Source organism: Convolutriloba macropyga, chromosome 2, assembly GCF_964194025.1.
Source record: "Convolutriloba macropyga chromosome 2, txConMacr16.3, whole genome shotgun sequence".
NCBI lineage: Eukaryota > Metazoa > Xenacoelomorpha > Acoela > Convolutidae > Convolutriloba > Convolutriloba macropyga.
The window spans coordinates 10,036,885-10,051,812 of NC_134469.1; the positions used below are offsets into that span (position 1 = coordinate 10,036,885).

The window sequence follows — 14,928 nt, forward strand, 5'->3', positions numbered from 1 at the left end:
ATATTAGTAGGCTCAACGAAAATAATTTTAAACGAACTTTTTCGGAGCTTTCTACGTATATTAGAAGAGAATTTGTGTGCATTTAAATGGTTAAGAAATATGACCTACTAGATTGCTCATTTCTCGCTCTATTCAAATAGCGTTGCTCATTTACTCGGTAACATCCTCCGGCCCGGAAGACGATGTGTGGAGGATTGGGACAAGCTTAACGAGCGGGCAAACGAGCGATCCGGATGATGTGCGTACGACGGCGGAGCGGGCGACGCTGTCGGAGCAGTACCGAAGTTCTTCAATCCGAGCAGTTGGATAGTAACCCTTAGGGTTGCTTTCTTCAACGATCCAAACTAAATCACCGACCTTGAGGTGCTGCTCGGCAGGCGTCTGCCACTTAGATCTACGATTCAGCGCAGGTACATACTCCTTAATCCAACGTGCCCAAATTGCATTGGCGTAGGACTGCGCACGGGCGTACCGTTTACGATGATCGAACTCGTCGACGCCAACGATACACGGAATTCTGGTTGCTTGGTTACCAAGTAGAAAATGATTAGGTGTTAATGCGCCTAAGTCGGACGGGTCGGCGCATACAGGCGTTAACGGGCGTGAATTAAGTGCATGTTCGACTAGACAAAAGATGGTACTTAAAACTTCATCTGTGAGGCGACGTGTTCCAAGTATTGTGTAAAGTACGCGCTTGAAACTACGCACTATTCTCTCCCAGAGGCCACCTTGGTGTGGCGCACTGGGCGGGTTGAACCTCCACTTAATGCCTTTTTGGCAAGTTCCACGGCGATGTTGATGGTGTTCCACTTCTCGATATTCTCGCGTAGCTCTTTTTCCGCGCGAACAAAGTGAGTGCCATTGTCTGACCAAATAATGGCCGGTGTACCTCGACGTGAGACGAAACGCTCCACTCCCATTACACACGAACTGGCGTCCATGAACGGAACAATTTCAACATGAACGGCACGAGTGGTTAAGCATGTGAAGAGGAAACCCCACCTCTTCTCGGTTGTCCTACGCACAGTAACGAAAAACGGGCCGAAGTAGTCGAACCCGGTGTTCATGAAGGAAGGAGACTGGTATGCGAGTCTTTCTACTGGGAGGTCAGCCATGATTGGTTGGATAGTGGCAGCTCGGAACTTTCTGCACGTAAGGCAGTTAGATTTAATGGAACGTAGTGAGGAACGTAATTTAAGGATTGTATAACGTTCTTGTAGTTTAGCCCGCAGGTAGTCAATACCTTGATGATGATGTTTAACGTGGGTGTGCCTAAGGAACAACTTTACAAAGAAATGGCGCGCGTCGAGAACGATAGGGTGTTTTACATCAAAATCAACTTCAACCAACCGTTTGATGCGGCCAGCCGAACGAATTAGACCATTTGGTCCGACGAAGGGTGAAAACGGGGCAATACGGCTACTCCGTTCAACGTGTTGGTTTTCCAGGAGATCTTTCCGTTCGGAAGTAAAAGATTCTCCTTGAACGAGATACTGAAGATGACGCTCGGCTTCGTCAAGCTCAGTGGGATCTATGATGCTACCATCGTCATTACGGTAACATTCGTGTGAGGGTAACAGCCGGAGTATGGGTGCTGTTATTCGAAGCAACTTCTGATAAGAACTGTACTTATCAAAGGGAATTAAATTCAGGGGTGGTTCCTTAGTTGACTTGGTTACGGATGCGGCCAATTATGTATTGGTTTCGTCAGTTTCCTTAGTTACTATACCAAGTTTGATGTTTTTAACTACTTCGATGCTTGGTTTGAACAGGAATTCCTTGGTTCTTAAGAAATCTGGACCCCTCACCCAGCTACTTGATTTCAAAACCTCAGCGGACATACCACGAGTACCGGCATCTGCTGGATTATCGCTTGAGGCAACGTGGTTCCATTCGTCAACGCTAGTGTGTTCTAAAATCTCGCATACACGGTTTGCAACAAATATTGGCTGCTTGCTTGTGGAGTTGAGCCACTGCAAGACAGTAGTGCTGTCAGTCCACATATAAACTTTGTTAACATGCACAGTAAGGGCTCGACAGATATCTTGTTTCAACCGAGCGGCCAGTAAAGCAGCTTGCAGCTCTAGCTTTGGAATTGTCATCACCTTCATAGGTGCTACGCGAGCTTTATCTAAGATAAATGCAAGCTCTGTTTTTGGCCCACTAGACGTGTTTACTTGAGCTCGGAGAAATGCAACGGCACTGAAAACTTCTTGTGAACTATCGCCGAACATGTGCAGTTCTAGGTGTTCAAAATTTCCACAAAAGTAGCTTCTCGGTATAGTGATTTCGGCAAGCTTAGGTAGTTCTACACTCCATTCGAGGAACCTTTCAACAGTGTCTTTTGGCAATTCTTCATCCCAGTGCTGCCCGCTGAAACGCCAGATGTCCTTTAGTAGCAATCGCGCACCAACAGTAAATGGTGCCACTAAGCCGATGGGATCAAACACCTTAGACACTAGGCTCAATACCAAGCGTTGTGTTAAAGACTTAGTTACTGTACTGGAGGTACCCCGACTCACAACTAGAGTATCATTGTTATGATCCCATTTCAACCCAAGCACGTGCGAAGAATCCTCCTTAGATGAGGCAATTACTTTTGGTTCGGTAGACTGAGTTGACCCATCAATTCGATCAGCCAGATTTGGTACATTGCTTACAAACTTAGTAAGCTTGAACCCACTTAGATGGAGAAGATGTACCAACTCCTTCGATCTTTTGAGATCCCTCTTAGGTGACTCCACCGAATCCAAGTAATCGTCCATGTAGAAGTTTTCTATGACGGCTTTGGTTGCCTCCGGGTACTGATCAACATTGCCTCGGGCCGTGCGTTGTAGTGCATAGTTAGCGCATGTGGGCGAGTCTTTAGCCCCGAATATGTGGCGCGTGTATTGATACACTACAACATTTGTTGAGGGGTCCTCCCGCCACAAAAAACGCAGTGATGGCTGGTCACGGTCAGGGACACCCACTTGGAGGAACATACCATCGACATCTGCGGACACGGCGAATTGATGTTGACGGAACCTAAGTAGTACGTGGATTAGGTTTTGGAGCAGGTCGGGGCCAGTGAGCAAAGATTTATTCAAAGAAGTACCGTGGAACTTTGCTGCACCATGTAATACCCTACGCACTTTCCCCGGTTTGTTCGGATTGATTACGGGATGATGTGGTAGGTACCACTCTTTATCCGAGCGTTGCTCGGCCTTGTGAGCATCAGGGACTGTTATCAAGTAACATTTTTCCAAGTCTTCAAGGATGGTATTAGCATAATTTTCTTTTAATGAAATATCCCTCGAGAGCCGCTTTTCGAGAGATTTGAGCTGTACCAGCGATGAAAAGTAGTTATTCGGGAGCTGGACGTTGTCATCAGCCCATAACATACCGACATCGTACCTTTGGTCGTTCTGGAAAGTTGTTGTTTCAAAAATTTCCTGCGCGCGAGCATCCGCTGCTGATCGTGGTTCAACTTGCTTGAACGCGCCGTACGATTCCATATCATACCAAGATTTAACCTGACAAGCTAATTCAAAATCCTGTTCAATGTTGGCTTTGAAACACACCGAGACTAAACTTGAACTTGACGGGAGTGGGCCACTTAAAACCCAACCTATGGGAAAGCGGACAGCGAACGGTGAGCACTTTTCGTCGGCTGAAAAATACTCTAACGGGCGGATGGCATGGTAGACATCCTGTCCAAGTATCATCTCAATTTCTCCATAGCTATATCTTACTGGATCTAGAACTGCCAAATGTGGGTAAGTTTCTTGCACGGACTTGACGTCAATGATGTCAGAACCTACGTTTAATGTTTCCCTCACGTAGGGACGCACAGTGAATGCTTCGAAGTCTTGGTCTTTATGAGGTGTCACAGTCAATTGAACCACCTTTGTGTCTATAAGTTCTTCCGTGTTTATACCCTTGACGGTCAGTTTTAACGCGGTAGCCTGCAAACCGAATCTAGCTGCGAGACTATCGGACACCCAAGAGTTACTGCAAACGGTATCGCATAAAACCAACGCCGTAGTACTAGTACCAGAAGAATTAGTAACTTTCAGTTCCATGACCTGAAGGAGGCCTTAGACATCCGTCACGGAAGACAAAGTGGTTGTTTTGCTTGGTTGCTGTTGACCAGTAGATGGCCTACCAGTACCTGCGTTCGACTTCGAAGTATCGATGTTGTTGTTTGTTGAGGGTTTAGCTGGAAAAACCCTTTCAGCTCCACAAAGTAAAGTGTTATGGGAGCTGTTGCAACCATCTTTTCTTCACTTACGGGGACTTGGGCATTGCCTAAACATGTGTTTATCACGCAAATAAGAGAAACAGAGCTTTGCCTCAGCCACGACCTTGGCTCTCTGCGTGGGGGTCTTTTCCTTAAAGACACGGCATTCCCACAACCAGTGGCTGCCTTTGCATACAATGCAACTAGAGATTGAAGTTAACGGAGATCTCAGTTGTGGCTTAAGGATACTCTTGTGTTGCGTATTTGCAGCAAATGCCTTCGAAGCAACTTTTGATCTTGTTACTGAGTTGATGGTGTCTTCAGTCCTTGCTTTAGTTGCAGTATTCTTCATTAAATCGTGCGCTTCGGCCTTCTCTTTTAACCAATCGTTGAAATCAAGAAGAGTAGGTTTCACCCAAGGCTTTTTGACCGTGAAGAGTGACCATGACTCCTTCATATTGGGTGGTAGCTTCTGTACGGCAGTGTTGAGAAGCGCAGCACTCTTTAAATCCGAATCGTATGACAGCGATTTAAATACCCCGACAAAACTTGAAATGCACCCCGAGTAGTTAATTATGTTATCGCTATTGTGCATCTCCAATGGTGGAAAGCTGTTGAGTTTGTCCAAATGTGCACTTACGACCGCCTGTGGTTGGCCAAATTTACGTTCTAAGGTCCTCAGTGCGTCTTTGTACATTGCGCCGCAGTAGGCAAACTCAGCTATAGCTGTTTTAGCTTTACCTGTTACGAGGGTCTTAAGGTATGTCAATTTTACATCATCAGTTAAGGACTGAGAGTCAATTGCGCTTTTAAATTGACCATACCATTCGTGCCACTGTATGGGGTCCCCATTGTATTGGGACAACTTCCATTCGGGTAGTGGGTCATTCCTCTTGCTAGATAAGGCGTCAGTGAGAGCCTAAATCAAACTTGCATTTTCGGATGCTGGCGCTGGAGGCGTGGGGTGCGTTGGGCCACCCCAGCACAATGGTATCGGAGCAGTATGCCCGTATGTTGGATCTATAACCGGCGTGACAAAGGGTGGTGCGATGTTAGTAGTTGTACTAAAGGGGTTAACAGGGATGCTACAAGTTGCTGCGTAGTTGCTATTTGGATTATGTTGTGCACTCATTTGCAAGACGGGATGGCCGATAGCGGGGTTAGCTGTGCTTGGGGGTAGGTACGGTTGAACATTTTTATAGAAGGTAGCATTATTTGTCGCCTGGTTTACGTTTATTCTGAGGAAAACTCCACAAGTTTAGATCAAGGTTACAGTTCTGGGGAGGTCTTTGTGCTGTAGGACACGGTACCAGGCGGGTTTGAGGTGAATGGACAATGTTTTGTTGTGGAATGTTGGACGCGGGTAAGTATGCTGTTGCGCTCGCTGGAATGGGCGACGGAACCATGGAAGGCTGAGGATCATATAATTGTTGAGGCGAGAATACAGGAGGCGGGTTCACGAGTGGGTTTAGAAGTGGAGGGATATTATGCGGGGAATGGGCAATAGGGACTTGTGTTTGGTGTGGAATGTTACTTTGAGAAGGATTCAGTAGTTGCGGAACATGAGGCATCGACATGTGTAATTGACCAGGCACACTGGAGCTTTTCGGACCCAAGAACTGATTTACTTGTGGGTTTGTTGAAAAATTAGGTACAAAAATGGAGTTAGTTGGTGCCATAACGGGTGTCGGTGGCCGGAGAGGTTGCGTAGGTGGCTGAAGTGGTGGGAGTGCGACATTTTGTGCGTCGACTGGTACTTGGTTCACTGGGTTCACCTTACCACTTCCTGAAGGACTGTGGGCCTGCTCGACCCTTCGATCACTGAGTGATTGCTGCAGCCGAGCCTGGAGATATTCGCGATACAAAGCTTCCTGCTGAGCAACAGAAAATGCAACTCTTGGCCATGTGTACTGAGAAAGCATTTCAAGATGATGTAAGTTATCGGCAACATTACTTGTGTTTTCTGGAGGATTAGTAGGGGTATCTTTAACAAGAGGGTCGGCGGTCGCTGAACCAGGACGAGAAAAGTTTAACTCACTTGAATTACCTGCTGGAAACAAATTTACCAATCCTGAATAAGTCCCTGACTTCTGTCTGATCCCCTATCTTTTAGCAAATTCAGTTCACTTGAGCGGTGACTAAACAATGAATGATTATCCATTAATTCAGCTTCATCTAAGTTAGCTGCGGCAACACGCTGGCGGTGGTCTTCCTCCAATTCTTGAAGTGCCATCTGCTCCATTTGTATTTCAAGTCCCTTTTTTCTCATGGCAATTCGTGTTTTTGTTTAGCGAGGCGCATGGCAGCTTGTTCTTGTTTCTCGGCCTCTTCGCGTTTTAGTTTTGCCATTAGAAAGTCATGTTTACGATGGCTAGACATTGATGATGCTGTTCGACGTGAACTTCTCTTAGACTGCCCTTGAGGGTTAACGCCCTCACATACGGTGTCTCGGTGAGAAACTGAGTCAATATAGCTTCTAGCCGCAAGCAAGAATTTATCATTGTTCTTAGTTACATCATCCAACCATTGCTCAAGGACAGGGTAAATTGAATCTGGGTTCTCCGCTTTACTGGCCAAGTCAAATAGTTCTTCATTCTTCTGCACCAGTTTACTGAAGACATACTTCAATTTAGAGACCAAGCGTTCAATTTTAACCCTCTTGTCTTGACGATCTATGGCATCTGTGATGTCCTTTTGGATGTTATATAACTCAGACTCTAGGTTAGATCTTGCATTAAAGAGCTTTTTCAATTTTTCTTGCTGTTCGGCCATGATCTTAAAATGTCTGATTTCTCAAATTAAAGTAAACTCCAAACGATCACACGGGATAAAGCGCGACGAAACGGGAGACAAAACGGATGGGGCGTGAAGGACGGGTGAACGGCGCACAACGAAATGGCGAACGAAACGGAACGGGCGAAAACGCGCGTAGGAAACGGACGACGCAACAGGCGGGACGGAAGCGGAAATAATACTATTTGCTTTTCTTTACAATCTGGCGGAAAAAGATTTGTAATATTTTAAGTCTAAGTATATAAAAAGGTTTCTCAGCTCCCTTTTCTAAAAAATATTCTATTTTGCTGAGACTTGTCAAGATAGTACTACTTGCTTTTCTTTACAATCTGGCGGAAAAAGATATGTGATTTTCAGAAGCTTTGCTCTAACTCCGAGCCTCAGGGGTTTTTAAACTCAAAAAATTATTAGGGGTAGGTTATCGGCAACCGGGGAAATTATCCGAAAAAAAGGAGTATGAGTCAAATTAAGAGGGGTTAGCTAGATTTGCCGGTTATTGATCAATTTACGACAATCAGAAATGTTGTTTTATTGGATGAGTCTTACAGTTGTTTGTGCCGCTAGTTGCAGTAACCCTTCTCTTCTAAGTAGCAACAGCGAAGAACTGAACATGTAAACGTGTCATCCAATGTCCAATCTGGGGCATCAAATAAGGTAGGACTGATAGCACTGCAACTGAGGTGCAAACACATCATTATAGTCCAGATGAAGGCACCCTTGCACATGTTATGTCTGAATTTCTGCTATTCGGCATTGTCCTTGTCCAATCTGCGAGTGTAATTTGTGGATGACTGTAAGAATAAACGAGGAATAGTGAAAATGTGCTGAGAGAGAATTTCGGCGTAAGAACCAATCTAACGCAATCTATAAAGTAAAGCGAAAAATGGGTTAAATAGTAGTCAAGTTTCTCCAGCTATAACCAAAGAAAAGTGATGGGGCATAAAGGATTTGGCATTAATTTAGACTTGCTTTTAGATTGTTCACGTATCGGAATCTGACAATGCAGACTGGCAACCCGTTTTAAGTTAATACGAGTTGGGGTTTCCTTTCAAAACGGTGGTTCGAAAGCGGAGCGGTACCGAAAATATAGCGGCACCAGAAACGTAGTTTCGCGGTAACATAAATATTGCGGCACCAAAAATGTAGCTGTAAAAAATCTCAATAATCAGACTACAGAAACTTTAATTTATATAAGCAGTCTATATCGTAGCGTTAAGGCAACTGTATTCAAAACGTACAATCTATTTTGTCCAACCATACTCGGCTTACATCAAGGCAAAAACATTATATCGAAACTTTACGGCATCTGTTTCGTAGCATCATCACGGCGAAAAGCATCGTTTACTTACAAGCAAACCTAGCTTGATCTTTTTTAGCAGGTATTTGTCTGAGTTGATTTTCGGCTCAGATCGGCCACCAATACGTTTTCGAAACATAAAAATATTCAGCCTAAAAGGAGCGCAATCGATTCAGTATATTAGTAGGCTCAACGAAAATAATTTTAAACGAACTTTTTCGGAGCTTTCTACGTATATTAGAAGAGAATTTGTGTGCATTTAAATGGTTAAGAAATATGACCTATTAGATTGCTCATTTCTCGCTCTATTCAAATACCGTTGCTCATTTACTCGGTAACTGTCATTGACATCGCCCAGGGCTAAATTTTTCCTACTGAATCTCAAAAATACTCATGCTCCGAAATGAAGTCATGGCAGCACCTTTTATATTTTTGTCATTTTAATGATTACTTATTATTGTAAAATACACGCTCTTTATAATTAAACTATCACAAATGCTAATTTAACGGTTGTTTTCTCTAGAACAACCCACTGGGGTTTCAAAAACATAATGCAAGGGATGTCAAAAAACCAAAAAGAATTTGTGCCAACCAGTACGTTATGCGCCCTTCAGTTACAGAGCACGTGACAATACATAGTAAATCATTGTGTAAAAATATAGAACGTGCGTCTGGGGGTGCAAATAATATGCGCCCAATAAGCTGGGGGCACAAATGGAAAAGATCCATCAGATGCTATAAACTTAGAGAAACTTCTGGTATATTGCTGAAAATTGAAGCACTTTGGAATACACTTACAGATAACCTGATTAATACTTTGGCAACAAGAAAACGCACGCATTTAATAATTTTTTTTCAGAAGAAACGCAGCTCAAAAAGGGCCTCAATTTGTTTTCCAGAAGATAGAAATGAGAAAGCAAAACACGATGTGACACTTTTCAATTTCACCTGATGTTGAGCTGGTTTTTGGAGAGCTTAACAAGCCTTTGTGAAATTATACAAAAATAATGTTTGTTTTTTATATACAAATATCTACTGCTCAAAAACCAAACTCGCCTTAAGTCAAACTTGAGCTATAAATTCAAACGACATATCAATTCAAACTTTCTCAAGGATGTTGAAAACTCACTGATTAATTTTTTAACGAAACATTATCTCCAGATACCAGTTATATGCAAATAATTCGGTCAAAGAAGTTTTCAATGAAAAAATCAAAGAAGTTTTCAAAGAAAAGAACACATTTTTGGGGCAATAAAAGTTCAAAAAACTAGGATCTCTTCCGTTTGTGCCCAGCTCAGTGGGTGCATATTATTTGCACCCCTAGACGCACGTGCTATATTTTTACATCATGATATACTATGTAATGACACGAGCTCTGTAACTGGGGGCGCATAACGTACTGGGGAGGGCGCAAACGGAAAAGATCCAAGATCCGACCATTCAAATAGTTATTTCACATCAGTAAAGAACTGACAAGATTCATTTCAAATCAAAGGTTTAAAATTCTTTAGTCAAAAAGCGTGGTCTGAATTTAAACTCGCGCAGTAAACTCAGCCTTGAATTCAATTGAATCCTAGTGCTTTCAAACTGATACATAAAGTAAGGTTCTTTGAAATATACGTTTTATTTGGAAATAATCAGCATAAAGTACGTGACTCTGATGAAATCATCGAAAAGCCTGGCACTTATCGAGAACCGCGTAGAGGTTTGAGATACAAGCCAGAGTTTTGAAGTAACCTTAGCACGAGTGTCGAGAATCTGGGTTAAAGAACAGGTTTTGAGTCAATCGTAAAACACAACATTTTTGAGTAACGGGATCTATTCCGTTTGTGCCCCCCCCCCCCAGCTTAGAGAGCGCATGTTATTTGTGCCCCCCCCCCCCCCCCACGCACGTTCCATATTTTTACATAATGATTTTCACGTGCTCTGTAACTGGGGGCGCATAACGTACAGTGGGGGTACAAACGGATCCGAGTAACGCACGCGAAAGTTAAAAATTCTATATTACTCTGCCGCGATAACTATGTCAAAAACTCTGAAATCAAACTCTTAAAGCATGTTGAAAAAAAGCTGGACCTTTTGAGATTGGCAAGCTTAGTGGGTATATTATAACTTTTGCACTCTCAGACGTAACATTTTTCTTTTTACACAATAAACTGCTATAAAACTCATTATGTGATGGTGGGAGTAAAAACAACTGGGAGAGAGGAATAAAAGTCAGAGAATATCTCCCAGAATTATTATCTCCTTGCAGGATAAGAACACTGAAAAGTAATGTTTATAGTTTTTCCCTTCTGCAACCATCCACCTAACGTTCAATATATGGCTCGTGTGCCTTTGTATATCTCCTCTGTCCCTCTGTTTTATCTCCTCTTCCCCCTCCCCCAGCTTACTACCAGGCGCAGGTGTTATATTACTAAAGTGCTTAACATCACCAAAATTTTGGGGTCTTTCCCATTATAGCGCACCCCCCCCCCCATGAAATTATAGCCCCTCATTATGGTATAATTACCATGATTGGGGGAAGGCTATAGGTTATCTGACCACTAAGCTGGGGGGTATAATAAGAAAGACCCAAATTCTCTACGTGTGGACAAGGAACACCGGGGGATATAATCAATCCAAAACTATCTATTTCTCCAAAAACTATAGAAAACTACTTGCTCATTATCAGCCAACTCAAACATAATTTTAACCAGCTACGCTTCTTATAGCTATAATTTCCAGTTTCAAATAGCTGTGATTGGCAACTAAACCCCACCCCCGAATAGTGGTCAGATAACCGATAGACCTTATCATAGTAAATATATCATAATGGGGGGTTATAATGGGAAATGCCAACAATTTCTACTCCTGTGATAAAACTGGAGAATTTTTGTTCCGACCCCATTGTGGGGGGGGGAGGAGGAACTATATACTCAAATGGTTTTTTTGTTCAGACAATTTTGGCCGATCGATATATTCATCGCAGAGAAATGTGAGTGGTATCATTAAAAAGCTGGTCCAACGTAAATTCAAAATTAAATTCCTCCTTCGTACTGAGAACAAATGTAATCTGGCTAGCGGTTTTATCTTCTAACTTTTGGTTATAAGACTTCAATGACACAAGATTATAAAAATTTTCAAAAAAGTTTTTGGACATTTTTGTATTATTGGTTACTTTTGAAATCTTATCACATTATCCTGATATTTATAGCTCCCACTGGCTTACAGAAGACGTTCAGTGGATCACAGATAAAAACTTCAAGAGAAAATCTTACGGTTTAAACGGCTTCAACACTTTCTCGAACTTTTCTACTGAATTTAAGGTTGTTGCCTGTTTTTGTTGTTATTTTCATAGTCAAAAGATTTATTGTGATGTCTTATTGTTTATCTATGCATGACAAGTATCCTTTTCCTTTCATCTGGTTATATCTGAGCGTAGTAGTTGACCTCCGTTGAAAGCTTTTGAGTTTAATGGCTGTTAATACTTTAAAATCAATTTTTCGAATTTCTTTTGAACATTAACCAATCCTTATTTTTTTTCGTGAACTCTTAGTTATTCTAAGTACTGACAGGACTCTTTTCTTTCTACTGCAGCCGAAATTAATCTGGTTAGTGGCTTTATCTTCTACCTATTAGTTTTAAAACTTCAATGCCACGAGTTTTCAGATTTTTTTTTAAATTTCCGGGTACTTTTTTTTATTTTTGGATCCTTTCAAAATCTTATCACTTTATCCTATAATTGATAGTTCCCATTGTTTTAGGGAAAACGTTCAACGGATCATAAACAAAACTTTCAGAGACGAGCTTATGATTTAAATTGCTTCGACACTTTCTTCTGGCATTTTGTATTGAATTTTTGGTTTTTGCTTGTCTTTTTTTGGTGTTTTCATGGTCAATAACTTTTTGAAAGGTCTTATTGATAAAATATGAATGGCAAACAAACTTTTTTCATCGAGGCGTAATTCAGCGTGTTTACTGGCTTCCGTTTAAAGCTAATGAATTTAATGTCGTTGATAAAACGAGTTTTCTCAAAAATTTCGTGGTTATGATGTATTTGTCCATATTTGTTAATTTTTTGAAGTTGAATGGATGAAAAAGAGTAATCCCATTGCTGTAAAAAGTTAACTGAAATTAGAAAAGTTTTTAGTGAAATGTTCATTTTTTAATGCCCTCGACACTTTTCTCGCTCAATTTTTTTCTTGAATTTGCTGTTATTCTTTAGGTAGCCGTAGATTGCTATCAGGTCTCATAAGCTTGTAATTGAGGATTGAGTGAATGATGTTACCACAAACAGTCAACTTTTAGCGGATAGTCTTACAGTTTATTATTTACATTTTTAAATATTTTTCAAACTTTTAACTTTTTTTGTTTTTTTTTGTCAAATTGTAGCTTACTTTCATCAAAGAGAGGTCCCATCCAATTTCTTGTATTTCCAAAAATAACATATCTATTGATATTACTTGTCACTGATGTTTTGTTTGATGGGCAATATGCGTTTTTATAGACGTTTTTTGAAAGGTCAATTTTTGTGTTTCTTCTCTTCTTTCAGAACAATCGCATAAAAACAGATCCCCATGGTTTTCAAATGTGGCCCAAGTAAACTTATTTAATCTCTCAGTATAAATCCTTCAGCTGAATGAGTAGAAATAACAATTGACTTAAAAATACATTATAATCAGATAATAGCTAATGATTTTAATGTTAGCAATAGTGTGTGTTTTCGCAAAACGGTGACAATTTTTTGAGTTCGTTTCTATGGCTTAGTCTAATCAAAGACAGGTGCTTTCGGTTTCGTAAGGATTTTTTAGTAATTTATCAATGATTATTTAGCTAAAAGCTAATGATTTTTAAGACTTCAATTTAATGGTTTAAAAAATGTTGTTTAATTTTTGAATTTCGCCTCATTGTTCGTTCTCTTTGTAGACTTGTTACCTAGTCTCATTATGAAAACTTTCGATCTGCAGTATAGTTAGGAGACAGACAATTTGAGTAGTTAAGGTTTTATCTGATTGGATTTTGACGTTGTTACTAGGTGCTTTTAAATTTGGATATTCAGTTTCTGCCGTGAAATTTTTGTTTTTGCTAATTTTGTTGTTTGCTTTTTGTCTCGCAGTCTCTTTAATGTCAGATCTTGTTGGCGCTGAGGCATGGCATTTTGTATTCGATTAGTAGATAGGTTGTGTAACGATTGTTTTAAACTAAAATATCTATTTTTGTTATCTCTTCAATTAGTTGACAATTAAGTCAAAAATGTAGATGAGCTCGGGTCTGAACATCATGTGCGAACACACATTCACGAGCCTCCTTGTTAGATAGAAAATGAGAACTTCAAGTTATCAACTCCAAATTGTTCAATCCCAATCAAATGATCATACACCATGGATCCTTGCAGCGTTTTAATCACTTTAACTACCCAGAGAAGAAGGCATTTGACTTTTACGCCCTCAGCATATATTCTAAATATTTGAAAGTAACATGTTTTATAACAAAAGATAATAAGATAATTTCAAAATGGGGGCATGAAAAACATTGGGGGCTCAAACAGATTATATCCTAATAACATAAGCAGTGGTATTTTGTCACCAGCATACGCAAAGTTAGTATGAACAGCCATCGTTTCTGCCAGAGGGCTTTCTTCAGATTTTCAAAGTATCGATGTTTGAAGAGTGTCGGGTCTTTCCCATTATAGCCCCTCCAAGAAATTATAGCTCATTATTTGACCACTAAGCTGGGGGGGGGGGGTGGGGCTATAATGGGAAAGACTCAGAGTGTCTAAGTCATATCTTTTCTTGATTTTAGGTAACTGGCGTTCACAAAAAATTGTCGATGTTCTGTGAAATACAAAATGAAATTGTTTTGAACTGTATATAAAGAGAAACGCGCTATTGCTCACATAGTAATCTGCTCTATAACAATTTCTAACTGGCGGTCATAAAAAACACGGGGGAGGGGGCAGGATTGATCCGAGAAACGTTTGTATCGTTCGCATTTAGCTCTCAGAGAATTTCGGCTCTGAGGAATCACGTTAAGGAATCAAGATAAAAATATGAACAAATTTAGTTCCGAAAAATACGGCACATATCAAAACAAAACATCTAAAGATCTACTGTTTCGTACTTACCTACCTTTTACACAACCTGCTAGCTATATAAAACATTGCATAATTTGTAACGGTGTCATAGAAAACATTAGCGGCGTCGAAATAGGGGGTCTTTCCCCATTATAACCCCCCCTCCCCCCCCCCCCCCGAATTATAGCCCCCATTATGATATAAGTACCATTATTGGGGCTATAGTTTTTGTGGATCTATTCCGTTTGCCCCCCCCCCCCCCCCCCCCCCCCCCCCAGCTTTCATGACCCCCAGGCGGACGTGCTATTTCTTACATAGTAACCTGCTATATAACAACATATAATTTGGGGTCTTTCCCATTATAGCCCCCCCCCCCATGAAAATATAGCCCCCCCCCCCCCCCATTATGGTATATTTACCATGATTGGGGGCTATAGGTTATCTGACCACTAAGCTGGGGGGGGGGGGGGGGGGGGGGGCTATAATGGGAAAGACCCATAATTTGTAACTGGGGGGGGGGGTCATAAAAAACAGTGGGGGGGGGGGGGAGCGAAACAGAAT

General features: G+C 41.3%; 1 protein-coding gene across 3 annotated transcripts in view; it reads right to left on the bottom strand.

Moving 5' to 3' along the window:
- LOC142335110 (uncharacterized) overlaps positions 1-14,928 on the bottom strand; it is a 47,267-nt gene that overhangs the window by 21,021 nt on the left and 11,318 nt on the right. The window lies entirely within an intron of this gene.